General features: G+C 44.5%; 2 long non-coding RNA genes across 2 annotated transcripts; both read left to right on the top strand.

Annotated features, from left to right (window-relative positions):
- Nucleotides 1-2,373: 2,373 nt before the first annotated feature.
- LOC149335868 (uncharacterized) lies at nucleotides 2,374-7,719 on the top strand. The gene is made up of 3 exons (XR_016284563.1): nucleotides 2,374-2,447; nucleotides 4,368-4,403; nucleotides 7,589-7,719. It is a non-coding gene; the product is annotated as an uncharacterized LOC149335868 (long non-coding RNA).
- Nucleotides 7,720-12,671: 4,952 nt separating this feature from the next.
- On the top strand, nucleotides 12,672-14,994 carry LOC149335867 (uncharacterized). The gene is made up of 2 exons (XR_016284115.1): nucleotides 12,672-13,074; nucleotides 14,654-14,994. It is a non-coding gene; the product is annotated as an uncharacterized LOC149335867 (long non-coding RNA).
- Nucleotides 14,995-15,311: the final 317 nt, after the last annotated feature.

The raw sequence follows: 15,311 nt of genomic DNA, 5'->3' as shown, positions 1-15,311 counted from the left end.
AATATGTCCGTGATGACATGTACACACTGAACCACTTCGAGCTTTTTTGAAAGATTAGTGTCGAACAAACACGAAGAACATCCGATTAGCAAATATATTTTTTCGATAAAAATACATCGTGGGAGGGAACAGCGCGAAACAAAACGACAGACAAAGCAAGAGGACACAAAGACTTCTCTGTCGTTTTTGTCTCTCTTTGTCTGTCGTTTTGTTTCGCGCTGTTCCCTCCCACGATGTATCAGTACAAACTCGCCCAGTTATCCATCCTTCTTTTTCGATAAAAAGCTGTGTAATTTAATTAGATTTGAGTCAAACGTGCCAAGAAATTTCTTCATTGTAGCCATCGCTTCGTTATAGTGATACGTGACCATGAAACTTCTCGATACGAACGGGCTTACCTTTACTATGTATACAGAGTATAACATCGCTGGCGTTCACTACGCCACCAAACTGTGTCGCGGGTGCCGGCAGCAAGTACGCCAAGGGTTCACCGGGTGGGCGAATATTCGCACTCAAACCGCATATAACAAACTTGTCAACAGCTCCTCATTTCATGCGGGGGAAGATTTTGATATGTAGAAGTCTTTCAAGCCACAAAACCGTGTTTATGTATCGGTTGCGAAAAAATAACCGATTAGCGATTTTTCCAACAGGAGGATTCGATGTGGATATTGGTATGGGTCTGGTCGTCTGTGCAGTTTCTGTGGTTATGGCTGCATTTCTTCTGTTTGCGGTGAGAAAGGTGAGTAATCATCTCTTTCATACTTTTAGTACCCTTGTCCCCTATTGTCCGAGTGGAAATGAGAAGCCTCCTTTTGGTTGTTTTTTCGCGGAGGGATTCCGTTCCGTCACCGCGGCGATGTCCCTTAAAGGGCGAAGGCATTTAACCCACAGGCAGAGTAATATTAAGAAAAAACTTAAATTTGTTCACCCCCAGAGTCTCTGCACAGCAGCAAAGCAAGCTGGGCGTAGATATGAAACTGCGAAAAATATTAAGGAGAAACATTTCATGCTGAGATTTTGATATACTGCAGTTCCACTCTTACTGTCACTCTGTTCCACTTATAGACTGTCTATAGAATTTGTGATAGAGGACTTGCTATAAAAAATCCATGACCTTTATAGACAAAAGTCAATGGACAGTCTATAGACAGTCAATATATTTATGGCAATGCACTTTTAGTAGGCTTTTGTCTCTGGACTGTCTATAGACTATGAATAGAAAAAAAGGAAATGTCTCTAGGTATTGAGTAGTGCCAATAAGTGTATAGTAAATTCTGCAGACCGTTTCTGTAAGCGCAGATGGGGTAATTGCAGGCTGGAACAAAATTTTATGCACACTAACTGGCAACAAGAAACAGCCTTTAAATTGGACTTACAGATAGAACAAAATATCGCATTGTAAATAAAATATGAGACGGCCCTGGAAAATCTCTTCACAGGAGCTTCCTAATACAACTATTTGTCAATTTTTATCTATTCAATAAATTTCCCAGGAAAGAAAGAGTGCGTAGGAACTTTATCGCCAGTGGAAGTTATTCTGGTATTTTGGCTTTGCAACTTATCTGTTAGATGCCAGTTCTAAAGATTTCAGTACAATGGAAAATGTGATATCTGAAATCGTGCTCTACCTAGCAGCGATTTGTTTGCTTAGCTTTCTTTATTTGCTGAATTTTTGGCGTACAGTGCAAAAGTGTAAGCCAAGAAGGTCGAGGCAGAAGGCTTTACAAAACAACTGACTAAGGCGGGCCCTAATAATATAGGAAAGAGAGAGAGAGACTTTAATGAATGCAGTAGAGGACTGCCTGGTTGCTAGTCTAGCATTCTACTCCAGCTCCTAATATAGGATCTATATATAGAATGTCGTTGAACATATGATCTCTGGCATTGAAAATAGGGCGCGTTTATATGAGAAACAGCGCACGCAGCAATAAAGAGTGTTTCAATACTCCGATCTTGTTAGCAGGGCTTGCACTATTTTCTTGCAGGAAAATTTTGTTACGAGGGCGAATTTCTATTCTGAATGTCTCCCGCTATGCACATCTTCATAAAAGCGGTGATTCCACAGTAACTATCGTGGTGATGCCACTCATTGTAGTATTTTGATACTACGGTTTCCAGTATTTTGTACAGCATGGAAGAAATTTGATACAAAGTGCAGAAATTTGCGCTTTCCGATTTTCGATGGGAAACTAACGAACTGGATTACTTGCAGCTTACAAGTATTTGCTAACGGGTCAATATTTGCTTCATACTGAATTTAAGAAGAAAACTTGAAAGGTTTAACAGTGGACATGACTGAATAAATCCGCAGCAACGTGAGTGTCACACTTCCCTCTGCTATATTTCTGTTTCAGAAAGTCAAGGCATTTATGGAATATTGCATACTCGGCATTAAACTAAGGATCCTGATGTTGGTGATCATGCTTGGTTGTAGCGTGTACATGGTGAGTGCTTGTACGCATACCCCTACAAATTTGGTGAGTGAATTTAGCTCAAAATTAACCTAAGTCGAAATCCAACTAGCCCAACTTCACGTGTTTGCTAACTCCGTTTCTGTGGAGGCCGTGGAGGGGGGGGGGGGGGGCAGCCTGAGGGATTCTTTAGCAGTAGGGCGGCTATCTGTTTCATTTCGCTGTTTTCAGGGTTTATTAGGAGGCCATGAAGGGTATCCAACTCACGATCAGGGCCTGTATAAGGCGAAATACATCACTTCCTAAAGACCTTGTTGTCTGATGGTAGCTCGACTGTTCATCCGTAGTGCTCAGCTTGTTACTTAGGTGATATGGTTGATGGTATTGTCCGCGCTGGAGTCTTGTCGCATACGCAAGACCACTGTGCACAGCAGGGCACTTAAGGGATCATGCTGCCTTGCAGAAAAACATGCATGTCCACGGGCACGGGGTGTGTGCCTGGTGCTTTACAACGAATAAAAAGGTGTTCGGACTTTGCTTTCGAGTAGCTGAAATTTACCTTGCGCGAGAACGCCTGAATTACGTCTGCAGCCCTTTGCAGCACTTCCTGCTTGTTTCAATATCATCCGGTCCAGTAGTAGTACATATAGCAGTGACGCCTGCTTAGACCGCATGCGGGATGCAAGGAGTTGCTCTTGTTGTTCTGGCAGCTTGCACATGACTAACTTCAAGAAAGTTGGAAATCAGAACGAGCCTTACGAGGTGCCTATGTCTGGGGCGAGCAGGGTTTCTTTCCCGAGACTCGCTACGCAAGTGGTAGTGGTCAACCTTTCAGGAATGGCAGACTGTATTCGTCAGTTTCACTGCCACAATAAGTGAAGGCCAGTTTTTCGAGGAGGCCTTAGTATCGGACATTACATAAACCCCCTCAGGTCTAAGGCAAGGAGAGCATGCGGCGCGTGGAGGGAGGGTCGGTAAAGAAGTTCTTGAAGTGTTACAGAACAGACGCGGTTTGAACCCAAACATAGAGCTCCCGTGTTATCTAGGAAGGTTTGGTTTATCGGTTTATTGGGGTTTAATGCCCCAAAGCGACTCAGGCTATGAGGTACGCCGTAGTGAAGGGCTCCGGAAATTTCGACCACCTGGGGTTCTTTAACGTGCACTGACATCGCACAGTACACGGGCCTGTAGAATTTCGCCTTCATCGAAATTCGGCCGCCGCGGCCGGGATCGAACCCGCGTCTTTCGGGTAAGCCGCCGAGCGCCGTAACCTCAGAGCCACCGCGGCGGGGCTCTCCAGGAAGGGTTGTAGCGGTTGAGGTTGGTGTGCTCGAACAACTTACAAAGGCAGGACGTTAGTAATAGAGGATGTAAGCAGGCTGGGCCCGCTTGTTTCCCGGGTGCAGGCAGTAGTATGCTTCCGCCGCTCTTTCCCTCTGCTTTTTAACAGCTAGAAACGGTTAAAACGGTTAATAACGGTTAAAAACGGCAGTTAGCGCCTCGACGGAGGGGCTGCACAAGTTTTTCTCAGAAGATTGTTTTGCTTTCAGTACTTCTCTGGAAAGGAGGGCGAACCGGGGTCGATAGATTATGTTCCCCCGGTATACTGGACGGCAGGAGTGGGAGTTGCCGGGACCAAGACCTCGTATTCATTGGTACTGCGATTCTGACGCAGCATTTTTTAAGCAAGTTATTCTGTAGCTAGTCAGTTACGCAGCTCTACGTATCGGCTTGTGTGCACGGTCTATTTTTCGCATCTCATACTCCTGATTCTCAGCGATATTTGCTCAAAAGAACTTATCGGTGGTTTCATCATTTATCTCTATGTTTCATCGACACAGAATATTTTGCGCAGTGAAATCACTCGTCTTTGTTGTGAGCACCAAATGGTATGGAACTAAATTATATGGTCTACACTGCGCGGTGATTTTATTACTCCTTTCCACTTTTCAGACAACCAAACGTAAAGAAAGGAAGCATGGCATGCACGTAAGTTTAATGCATATCTTTGTGATTGTGTGATTTATTTCGGTCTTCAATGGTGATATTTGCACCACGAAAAATATAAAATAGACAACAGTCCTCGGTTTATTGAGGGCAAAAAAATAATAAAATTCTGCTTGTGACATCTAGTTTCTTCATTCAAATCCAATTGGCTTTAAAGTTACTTCAATTTCCGCATATAATTATTACAACTGATGTATTCATTAGTCTCCTAGCTCAACAATATGTTTTTGTTAACAGTTGAGTGCGTGGTTTGTGCTCGCTACGTAATACCTCCAACACAGATTTCCCGAAAGCAGAAGTTTCGCGCACTGTTTTGAATGCAGTTTTTTTTTGGTTGACATCTTACTACGGCCAGTTACTCAGCTCAAAATGAAAAAAAAAAAACATATAAGGCAGTAGACCTGCAAGCTATAAGCACAGAACACTCTCTGTGCCTGTGACTGAAGCCGAACAGCAGAAAATAGAGAAAAGAAAGTTAATGAAATGAAAGAAAATCGCAACAATCTAACATATTTTCTTTCACGGCTCTTCAGCTCATCCTGCACGTTTCTTTTAACCTTTTTACTCTGCCGTGCTTTTTATTAATTTGTTATTTTCGCCTTGTTAGCTAAGGGAGTGTGGAGCGCTTTGTTCTCTAGTTTCAGCGTCATGCGTTATGCTCAGTGCTTTGGTTCGGTACCAACATATACCGAGAATACAAGGGATGGATGGTATGCTACGCTGGAGAATACACATAGGAACACATGTGTGGAGGTACAAGTAAAGGGAAAGGTGTTTCAGTGCCTACACCCCAGCGACATTTCTTTCGCCTTTAGTCTTTTTTTTTTTGTCCCAATGACTAATCTTAACTGATAGGGCTCGCACTTTACATGACATCTTCTGCTGGCGGCTCATATACGCTCCACGTGACGTAAGAAAAATGCTGGCACCGCCAGACGCTTTCTAAAGGAGAAGGCAGGATTGTAGTCCGTGTGATCACTGCAACATTACCACATTACAATCAACCGTAAATCGAATATTTCCATTAAGCATGACTGCCCGCAGCGCTGAACCCCGCCTTCAATGCTTGAATACTAACCTACATGTCGGATCAAATAAAGAACCTCAGGTGGTCTAAATTTCCGGAGCCTTTCACTACGGCGTCTCTCATAGCCTGAGTCGCTTTGGGACGTTAAACCCCATAAAACCAAGCCAAACCAAATATATATCTCTCAAAGATTACCGGCATGCTGTGTGACGTAAGAAGACGTGCGTTACTCTTCTGTCATTGGTACGGCGACGTCATTTCTTTCATTAATGAATATCCATCGGTCCCTAGGTTTAGCTGCCAAGAGTAAACTGTAGACACAGCTACGATTGTGACGCATGATGGAGGCTATGGACAGCCGCGAAGCAACCCGGTTTTACGAAGTATTAAAGTTATGCTTTAAATCGATTATACTTGCACGAAAAATTCTTCCCTCTTTTTCGTGCAAGTATAGTCGATTTAAAGACAATGAACCGAGTCGCCCAAATGAAAGTGCTTATTAAAAGTATGTTTTTATCGATAGATATCAACTGTAGTGCAGCTTTTTGTCTAATGATACTAGCTTCCTTTTCTTATGATGACCTGTTGGTACTTGTTAGCAGAAGACAGCGAAAATCTTCTCATGAAAGGGCTTGCACCCTTTAGACATTTTTATAGACATTGCTTTACGACTGAACCAAGTGAGAGAGACCTTTTGAGTTTTTGAGACATATTCTATTTCTGCAGTCATTCCGTTTTCAAGGCTTTCGATTTCTTAAATTGAACCACAGGAGAAAAGGAAATCTTCGCGACATTTTTGAGCGGTTTAAAGAATTCGCCAAAGAAAGAAGCAATTTAGTTTTCGATTAAGATAAGATTCTCTGCCAGGGTGACGCAGAAATCCGGCACTAAACGTAAAAAGGACAGCGGGAGTACGGCGAATTCGGAGCCAGTGTGCAAAGCCTTTGCATACGATCGCCTTGAGACCTCCCTAAGTACGACAGTTCTGCCTGTGATACAGAGAGAAGTCTCACGCCCACCATTTTTCTTTGAGCTTCGAAAAAGATTCCGCGATCAAGCTAATACTGGGATGTGTACTCAGGTCCACCTTAAGAATTGCACGTTCGCGATAGCTTTGCTTCGTTTGAGAAATTCTTACTGCCATTGACTTTAGAGATCTATGGCACTTCGAACATTTAGTTTACCTATCGAACATTAATAGAACAAAAAGAAAAGAGTTCCATCTCGTCTTGACGTTCGTCTTAACCCTCGCGCAAATAAACCGGTTTCTCCTGTGACATGGCGCCGGTACATCAGTGATATGCGATTGGCTGAATCATAAGCTGGCGGCTCGGAGCTTTATTTAAATATCAGCCTCAACCCATCCCTCTTCTGTTCCAAGACTTAGATTATCCTGTTGTAAAGCTGGTGGAGCAATTTTGGAGTAAATATGATGAGTTAGACTAAGCTCACATAAGCCTGAAGGAAAATATTTGCATGCGAAATATGAGTTGCAAATTGTCATTTACGTCCGTATTCTCTTTGCGGAGTAGATTATGAATAAAGCATTAAAATGCATTGTGAGCCGACTCTTCTTTTATGTGTAGCCTTGGGAGAATGATGGCCGGAAGCGGGTGACACAGGCCAAAATGTCTCATGCGCCGCTCTTGCTTGGAATACGCAGGACAGCCCGATAAAGTAAAGACGTAGATAAGTAATCGGTAGTACTTGGTAAAAGCCGACATTTGGGCCGCCAAGAAGCCGACCTTGCAAGAGCAAACAATAATTTACAAAAGGTATACTCTAAAATATGGCAGGCAGAAAAGCTTGGGGAGTTCCTATGTAGTGCAGACCCCAAATTAGGATATTTCATGCCCAAGTAGGCGACACTTCAGTTCTGGTATTGAATGTAACCGTCTAGAGACCCAAGTGTCGATCATGGCGGGAGTTCTCGAGTTCGAAAGAAAAGATTTGCAGAAAGTACCTGGCCATAACTGGCTTGGATCTCTAGCGCTCAAGAGTCCCTCTTTCACTAATCTGCAATGTTTTTTTTTTCACTTGATTTTAGCATCATAAGCTTCAGAAGAAAAGCGGGCGAATATTTAGAGCCTTTCGTTTCATTTATAACAATAAATTTCAATTCATTTTTATTTTATACTAGGACCCAGATGCCATCGTCAATCTCCCAGCACTGGTAAGTTTGGTACTGTCTTTGGAACACATCATATAGTAATTACAAGCGCAAACAGGATACTGTAAAGTGGTTAAAAGCCGCCATTGACTGATTTCCTCTCAACATCAGCGTTCTTATATTTTCATCTGAGATATATATGGACGTTTCTCACGAGCATGGCGCTATTTGCCTAAGTGCATTCTTCACGTTTTGAAAGAGTAACGCCTGCCAGTCTGTGGGGTCAGGAAGCGTTCTCAGCAGTTTTTTGGTGATGATTGTGAGCGTCTTTCTTATTAGCGATTTCTTTTTGTGATGTCAGGAATTGTAGGTAGCAGAGTTTTTAATTATAACACACGCACAAAAATGGGGCCATGTCACTGCTCGAAAACTTCGAACTTAGCTTACGGCCGTTCCACTTCCAGCATTCAGATGACCTGTTTAGCGTTGCTACATAGGTGGATAATTTGCTGCTCCAGAGGTGCATAAATTGGTTAACATATCTTCAAAAGTGGAATGTGCTTTCAAAAGAGCGCACTGAAAAAAAAAGGTAAATGTTCCGACGCAGGGTAACGGTACACCTATGGACTTTTGCAAGAATAGTTACTGTCCAGATATTAGTTCACAATTTCGAGCCCGCCGCTTAAAATATCCGTGGAAGCTCTAATCTAAACTTGCCCCGGAATATAAACAGTGCGACAGCTTTCTTTACCGTGTAAAAATACATTTCGGGTTCCAAGCCACAATTTAAATAATGGACGCTTTGTTGCCAGTGTGTTGAGAAACCGCAATATGTTAGAGAAAATGTTGAACTTGGTAACAAGCCGGAGATAGGCAATATTTGAAATTTTCGTATCTTGAATGAATTATCCCGCTGCAACGCACTGAACCAATCAAACAATGCATGACTGAAATTTTTCTAAATGAATAAATAACTTTCTCACGTTTTGTATAGTTTTCGCTTTATTGGGATGAATTTAAAAAGAAAAGCACCTCGCTTCTGTTTTCGACAAATGGTACAAAAATAGGGCGCAATCCGACGCCGAACAGCTGGTGATCGTTCTGCGCTGAATGTTGAGCTCAGTGCAAGGACACGATGCATTCATTTGGCGGAAATCTTAATCCTCATACTTGGCCTTAGAGATTAGGCGATGCGGCAGGCGTCAGAAAGGTTACAAAACCGTGCCTTGCTGGCCGGTCTCGGAACCATGGTTCTTACATAGCTCGCGTCACATTCTTGTACTTATGACATGACGACCACAAAGGTAAAATAATGACATGCTGTTAGGATCACCCTAGTGTATATCTGTATTCCGTGTTTTGAAAGCTTCACTTATAACTCCGTAAGGCATAGCACAGGACCACTCATTCTCGCCGAGACTTCCTTGTTTTGTACGGTGAATTTCATTGGATTGATAGTCGCAGAAGCAGCGAGAACAGTAATCAGTAAAAACATTCGATTCGTACTCGATTCCACACTTAGCTACACTGCCCGTTTTCGATTCGGTTTTGAAAAAGCAACGTTAGCAACCGCTGCTAACCAGTTAACACGTCAGCGCCTGAAAGAAATCCTGGAAAATATTGTTGAAAAATGTTTTATTTTCCTTCTGTTTCACTGACCAGAATACTAAAAAAAAAGAAAAATATGCACAGGTTTTTTGTGCAGTATCACCTCACTACGCAATCTAAAAGTTAGCCTAATAAGCTGTTTGGTAGTCAGCCAGTCATCTAAAGACGACCACATGGTGCCAAGGTCTTTCTACCATCCAACCGTTGACGTCAGTCAGATGTTGGCTACTCCGAACTCTCCCATCGTGAGTGTCATGCGAAAGAAAGTGGTTGAAGTTCGGTGATGTGCACGCGAAGCTGGGCAACATGCTTTCCGGAAAGCGCGTGCAGGAACTTCTGCACTTGCACTCGAACCTAAACGTTACTAGTTACGAGTCAGAAAGATGCAATTGTTTCCGCCACTTGTTTCTATGCAATACGTCATCATCTTTGCCGGAAAAGTCTACACAGCTTCTTTATTTTGGTGCGATAATAGATTTTTTTCTTAGTTGCAAAATAAATGTGAATAATTAGATACGTTCTCGTTTATGTCCAAATTAAAGTACTGTTCTAAAAAAACGGGCTAAAAACGTTTTTCGCGAAGGAATACAAAATTTCTTGAAATAATACATCTCTTCTGATACGTGCTTGAAAATGCTTTGTCATTAATGAAAATGCAAGTAAATGCGCGTGGCCGCTTCTGTTTTCTCCGCATTTGATACCTCCCTGAGAAGAGAGAAACGCTACGTCATTCACTACACACACCTCATAGGAGCACAGGTTTTGATAGATGGGCGAGAAAAAAAATGTTGCTGCAGTGAATCTCCTTTCATTGTTGCCGTGAGTACGGGTGAATTCCATTGTCGAATATATTCGACAAATATTTTATTGCGAGTCTAATTAACGCAATGTGATGGTGCATTCGTCAGCACTTAAAAAAAATGGCTGAGGCTTAACTTGGTTAAGCCTGGAGAGTGCGAAGCATCATCGTGTTGCGTAATTTGGAGGCGCACAACCACAGCGACGGCGCGAGGTGGGCCCCCGTTTCTCCACTGTCGTGACGTCATCGTGTCACGTGGTGTGACGTCATGTATCACGTGATTTGGAGGCGCACAACCACAGCGACGGCGCGAGGTGGGCCCCTGTTTCTCCACTGTCGTGACGTCATCGTGTCACGTGGTGTGACGTCGTGTCACGTGATTTGGAGGCGCGCAACCACAGCGACGGCGCGAGGTGGGCCCCCGTTTCTCCACTGTCGTGACGTCATCGTGTCACATGGTGTGACGTCATGTATCACGTGATTTGGAGGCGCATAACCACGGTGAAGGGCTGAAGTGGTAGCTAAAGTAGTATGCTTCGCATAAAAGATATGCGGCATCTCGCCGTGCGGCACAAGGCAACTAGATGTCTCTGCTGTTCCTTACATATCCGTGGCTGCGAGTGCACTGCACGCAATGAAGCATCGTGTCTTCACTCGCGGCCTGAAAAGACTGGGTCACCCAAGGATTAACTATATCAGTAACGCCGAATACGGCGAGAGCAGCAAAAGTAATTGGCCCAATATTGAAAACACATTGGCAAAGACCGGTTCTACCAAGTATCAGAGTGAAACCAGCCATTTCCAATATTGGCCCGATTTCAAGTGCTGCTTCGGGGCCGGCATCTCATTGCTGTCACGGTCGGAAACGACAAATGCAATGGATCCAAACTTTAGGCATTGCACAGCTCGGAATAAAAGCTACGCAGTGTTGTCGTCAGTATTGATGTCACCTGTTCTGTTTTCTCTACAGGTTCTTCGCGCTTTAGTGGAGGCTACGGAATCGCGCGAGCAGCTCAAGACGTTTTTGAACCCGGTAAGCTAAGGAGTTCTTTAAAATTAAACTAAGCATGCTCTTCGAAGCTGTATGATCGATTGTTAAAATGTATATATAGAACGGAGCTTATGCAGTCCTGTGTGGTTGAGCTCCTGAAGCATGTGTTACAAATGAGAGAGAACGCAACGAAAACAAGGATATTTCATGTCTTTAGCATTGTGCACTAAACTGAGGACTTGGGACATCTCGTCGCACCCCAGGAAAAGGAATTAGTTTGTTTCCAATTTTAACATAATGTAACGACTTGGTGATTCTCTTCTCCTGATAGGCAACCAGAAAAAAGCCTATATATAAAAGGTTACAGTAAACCATCTCAAGCATTTCCCAAGCAGCACATGACAGTGGTCCAATGTAGGAATTGAGTTGGCAAACAACGGTCCTATGAAGGCCCCGCGTTGCCAATGTTCTCCCCGCCTTGGCTCAGCCATTTTCAAAAGTTGGCAGTATTGGACCAGTTTCTCGGGCGTTTTCCCCGCCTTGGCTCAGCCATTTTTAGAAGTTAGCAGTATTGGACCAGTTTCTCGGGCGTTTTCCCTCTCTTGGCTCAGCCATTTTTATAAGTTGGCAGTATTGGACCAGTTTCTCGGGCGTTTTCCCCGCCTTGGCTAAGCCATTTCTAGAAGTTGGCAGTATTGGTCCAGTTTCTCGGACGTTTTCCCTGCGTTGGCTCAGCCATATTTCGAAGCTGGCAGTATCTCACCAGTTCTACAATCGCTTCCTGCAATAGGCAGCTCGACCTCGTGTCGTAGGCAGCGCGACGCTGCCTACGACATTGAGAGCAGTCTAGGAGCGGAAAAAAGGGTGGGTTAGATAAACAAAAATGAAAAGTCTTGATCCCCGTTACCAAGTTGCGAAGCTATGTTGGAAAGCTTTTTCTGAAATATGGAGATTAATCGGGCATTATCCCTCCTGTAGCTTGAAGAAGAATTAGTTGGGCGAGAACGAAGGCTCTCTAAGAAGAGCTCCGCGTTTACGTAAATACCGCAGTAGCGCATCGTAATTCCCAGTGGCGGGGCTAGTTGGTGATTTTCTTTTCCCGAAATTTCCTCGCGGAGGGGAGACGCCATGCTCGCATGTAAGAATACGCCACGCGGAAGTAGGGGGGGCAGCCGGTCACAACTTGAGCGTGGTCTGCTTTGTTTTCCTTCCGAGAGGGTATTGTGTAGGCGCCCAGGGCGGAAGAGGGGGCCCCGAAACTAGGGTGTCTCGATGTGTGGGAGGGGAGAGCGCAGAGAAACGCACGCACATCTAGGCGCCCTACGAGCACCTGTTTCTATTCACCCCAGCACAGGACTTGCACTTGCCGATCTGCGCCCTGCCTGTGGGATTAATGCATTTTCCTGGCGCATTTTCCCTGTTTACATGAGTGGGATGCACGAGAAAGTTGACATGATGCGCTGCTCTCGCGTTTATGTAAACGGAGCTTATCAGACGTCCTAGTGTTATGCGCTTTTCTTACAGTTGCACTGTAAAAACTAGCCGTCACTTTGACGGTCACCCTTTGGTCAATTTCGACGGGTCCTCGGTGTATTCCGAAAAGACTGTTCCTTCGGCGTGAATCGGGGGAGAGGGCAGAGCAACGAGGAGCACAAAAAAATAAACAAAATTTTCGGCCTTCTGATTAGCTCTTCTTCGTAAACGTCACACGACCGATGACCTATCGCGATGCGGTCGCGTTTGGCGCCGCACGGACTGCGCGTGCGATTTTCCAGTCTCCCCGGAGCCTTCGAAGGGAGCGGACCTGCGTCGCTCGCTTCTCTGTTCCTTGCTGCCTCGTTTTCGCTGCCAGTCTCGCCCTAGCAGTCAACGCGGTCGGTCGCGCGCGGCGCTCGCTCCGTCGAGTTCGTGCGCGCCTCGAGGCCGCGGCGTGTGCCGCTGGCCCTTGCGGCCCTCCGCCATCCTGTGCCTACCGTGATCGTGTGTGCCCTGTGCGCTGGAGCCCTGTGTTTTGGATTACCGCTCCTAACCAAGTGTTCCTCGGCCCTTCCACCATACCAACTATCTGGTGTGGTTATCCTCGTGCCTTTTCACGAGCCTGGACCGACGGCCGCAAAAGTAAGTTTTTGCCACTTTTCTTAGGCCTTTCGCCGCCCGCCCACGTGGTTCGCGTCTCCTGATTTCGCCTTTTTCCGATCTCACTCACTTTAAATCTAGTCTTCCCTCACTATTTTCTCTTTTCCTTCCAAATCTTCCTACTCTTCGCGTGCTCACTGTGTTTTCTAGCGCTCGCATTTCTTCTCATCTTTCTTCTCTTTTCCACTATCCCTTTGTCCGACCAGTAGCCCTATTCCTTCCACCCTCGTGTCCTAAGCCTTTTTTTCCTTGCCGTTCCGCGTGGGACTCACCACGTCACTTAAACTTTCTTAAGTCATTTACTTCAACACCAGTCTTTTCTATTTATTTCCACTCTTCCTTCGAAGTCTTTCTACTCTTCTTCCCGTGTTCACTTGTTTTTTACTCGTGTTCCCTGACCACCTCCCTCGTGTCCTAAGCCTTTTCTCGCCCACCCAAGTGGGACTCACCTGTCCCTTGAGCTTTCCTAACTCACTTACTTCAACACTAGTCCTTTTCTCCTTATTTTCTCTTTTCCTTCCAAATCTTTCTACTCTTTCTCGCGTATTCGGTCGTGTCTTTTACACCCGAGGGCAAACATTTCCTCGTTCTTCTGCCTATCCTTGACCATCCCTTTGTCCCACCCCTAGCCCTATTTCTTTTACAAGCCTGATGCAATAAGGGAACAAGACAGTACACCTTTTGAACTAAAGTGTAAAATTTTTCCGCAAGGTGCGATATATCACAGCGGTGGACTGTCGTCGCAACTTGACAAAGCCCATGCCTTGCAAGCGACATTAAAGAGTTAGAGTCAGGTTAAAATTCATTGTTGTGCATGACAGTTGAAGCGCAACACAGTTCATAAATGGAAGTTGGACAGATGCGTTATCTCCCTTTTATAGAAAAGAGAACTATGTTTTGATTTCATTTACAAGTATTTAATGATGGCAACAAATTCTAGCTTTAGTAAATAGTTTTTCATGTTCCCTTTATTTAACATGCTTTCACAGTTTTATTTTAATTGTTTGGAAAGCTTATTGGAGCTGAAAATGCCCTTCGAACCTGCGGTGTGTAATAGAAGCTGCAGTCACTTGCCTTCTATTTATGGGCATCTATGATGCCACTTAGCAGGCGCAAGGTGGTCAATCGCAACGACAAGTCAGTGTCAATGGATTGAGGCCCCTCTAGTGATTCTTTACTTCATTGCTTAGTTGTGTCCACGTTTTGTATGTTGCCTTGATTATGAGGCACGTCATAATATATCTGTTTACTATATTTTTTACCTGATGTCCTTCCTGACTCAGGTGCTCAGCTACTGATTCCAAGTGAAGGATCAAACACCATCCATAGTAGCTGCATTGCTCTGGAGGCTAAATGCAAAGAAGCACGTGTGCTAAGCGATGTCGGTGCATCTTAAATTAAGAACTCTAGGTGGCCAAAATTAATCAGGAGCCCTTCAGTACAGCCTTTCTCATTGGCCATATCCTGGAATTTATTTTCTTACAATTTTCTAAAATGATGGACATGATTTTTGTGTGCTTGGAAATAATGTCTATTTTCTTTGTTCACTTTTCCTGTGCAGATGCCATTTGCGACAAACTGCATTTGACGCATCACAGGCACAAGGTTTTATTTGCAGCTGGCTGCCCGGTTCATGTGATGGAAGGAAGAGACGCCTTGCCGAAGTCTTCTCCCCCCTCCAACCAAGCACGCCACCTGCCTGCGATTGCGGGGACAGCCCCCTGCACTGTGCTCGCATGTGTGCCTCCCAATCCCCTGGCCTCTTCCACTTCCTGAGGGCCCTCCCTCCATACAGCCCCTGCCACCACCCATCCCATGCACAGCCCCTGGCACCACCCTTCCCGGCCCCTAACGATTAATTCTATTTGGACTTTTTCATAAAATAAATGTTTTCATGAATACTTTGGTTGTCTCATTTTAAAAATATTTGCATGGTTGCTTACGAGTGAACATTTGCATTAATGTTGGCCACTGAAGATAAAAATTAACATAGGCTTTACTGGCGAGTCATAAATAGAAAAGGGCAGTGGCATGCCAATCTTTAAGCCACTGATGTGACAGGTTGTATGCACTGTCATGAATGGAAAAGCCTGTGCTTAGTCTGCATTGACAGTGCCAAATGGCTGAACATATCAATCTTGGCATCAACAGTGAGATATGAATGGAGTATATGAAAGGAGTAGCCGGTTTTCAGTACATATTGGTATGGCCAGAATGGC

The sequence above is a fragment of the Amblyomma mixtum genome, chromosome 7 (assembly GCF_055824585.1).
Source record: "Amblyomma mixtum isolate Tamu chromosome 7, ASM5582458v1, whole genome shotgun sequence".
In the NCBI taxonomy this organism is placed as follows: domain Eukaryota; kingdom Metazoa; phylum Arthropoda; class Arachnida; order Ixodida; family Ixodidae; genus Amblyomma; species Amblyomma mixtum.
The sequence above is the reverse complement of the archived record's forward strand: the minus strand, read 5'-3'. Positions and strand labels throughout refer to the sequence as shown.